The following is a 1,557-nucleotide window of genomic DNA, read 5'->3' as shown; positions in this document are numbered from 1 at the left end:
TGTGTGTGTGTGTGTGATTTCTGGTCAAACTTAGCACAAAAACGGCTACACCAATCGACATGAAATTTGGCAGGGCTGTAGATGAGTCCGACCTACACTGCGCCAGCCAACGGTTTTACGATACACCCCATATCTGAGGAGGGGGCTCCATCCATWTAGGGGGTGTCTGGACATGCAAAAATGCTKATAACTCAGAAACTATTAAACATAGGAGCTTCAGATTTCTTTTGTTGTTTASCTCTGATGAAGCKCTATCCATCAGGCCCACCAATCAGTGCCCTCCCCCCAGAYCCCCAATTTATCTGAAAARGGGGKKKYYKGRMMWWAAAAAACTGCTTTGAAATMATCCTTTTTCACCTACCCAATCCCATGATGCATTGTGGGTGAAAGCYGYCTGAATCTWAACCWGGAAATAAAGCTGTGAGAACATTTTCAGATTTCWCTTTTTCCTTGTCASAAAACTAACTTTTAGAAAGTTTTTAGGCAACAATGTAACCATGTAGAACTCAAATATATACTTGCTTTTCAAATATTTTGCTTAAATACYAYTTTCCTCTATAGGTTTTCAAAGTGTTGCTAGACTCTGCTATGAGCTAACTGTGGGTGCTGCTGGAGAGAACACACACACAGACATGTTTGTTTTTCAAATCCATGGGGACCTTGCATTGACTTCCATTCATTTTTTACACTTTATGTCCTAACCCTGACCATTTACCCTAAAATTAGCCTCACAGGTACTTACCTGGCCTAAACCACGATGCACTTCAGTCCCCACAAGCAGAGCTGGACTGGGACCAAAAATCGGCCCTGGCATTTTTTGGTTGTGGCGGCCCACCATCATTATTTATATAATATACAAATGGACACAACATACCAGAGGATGTGTTTGCATGTTGTGTGGTTTCACAAGTAAAAATGCAGCAGCCTGCAAGGAAGAGAGTAACCATGCTAAAAAAAAAAACTGATGAGCTCTTCCACTCAGAGACTTTAATGTTCATGAGGTTCTGATGCTCAGTCAGTGGATCAGAGAGMTGGATACAAACTGAAGAGAACAGATCAGACAACTGCTAAACTTAAAGTTTTCAGTCACAAAGAAGGATTTCTTTAGGCCTGGTTAGGTCACCATGGTAACAGAGACACCATCCTTTACGCTGCACAGAGCCAGCTGCCTAGTTTTAATTTTCAGGTTTTATTGAGGTTTGAAATAGCTGTTGGAGATTAGTGAATCTGCACTGTTGTAAGACACTTTTTGTAAATAGTGAGCATAAATGAGGACATTTATATTGTGTGCTTTGATTTTGAAAAACGGGCAGCACTGTTGACATGGTTGATTTTTATGTTTTTTTCCCTGTACGGAGAGATGAGAGGAGAGTTCTGTGATTAAACGGAGATGAGTTCCCTGCTCCAAAGTTATTTGACTCTGTGGTTGTCTCACTGGGCAGGTTTCCAGACCTCCAACTGAAGGAGGTATAAAAAATTATCCTTTTTGTTCCACCATTGTAAGTGAATGTGAAGTAATTGTGTTAGATTTACTTAATGCAGTTGAGTGGATGAAAA

The sequence above is a fragment of the Austrofundulus limnaeus genome, unplaced genomic scaffold (genome assembly GCF_001266775.1).
Source record: "Austrofundulus limnaeus strain Quisiro unplaced genomic scaffold, Austrofundulus_limnaeus-1.0 Scaffold253, whole genome shotgun sequence".
NCBI classification, from domain to species: Eukaryota; Metazoa; Chordata; class Actinopteri; order Cyprinodontiformes; family Rivulidae; genus Austrofundulus; species Austrofundulus limnaeus.
This window is presented reverse-complemented; position numbering follows the sequence as displayed.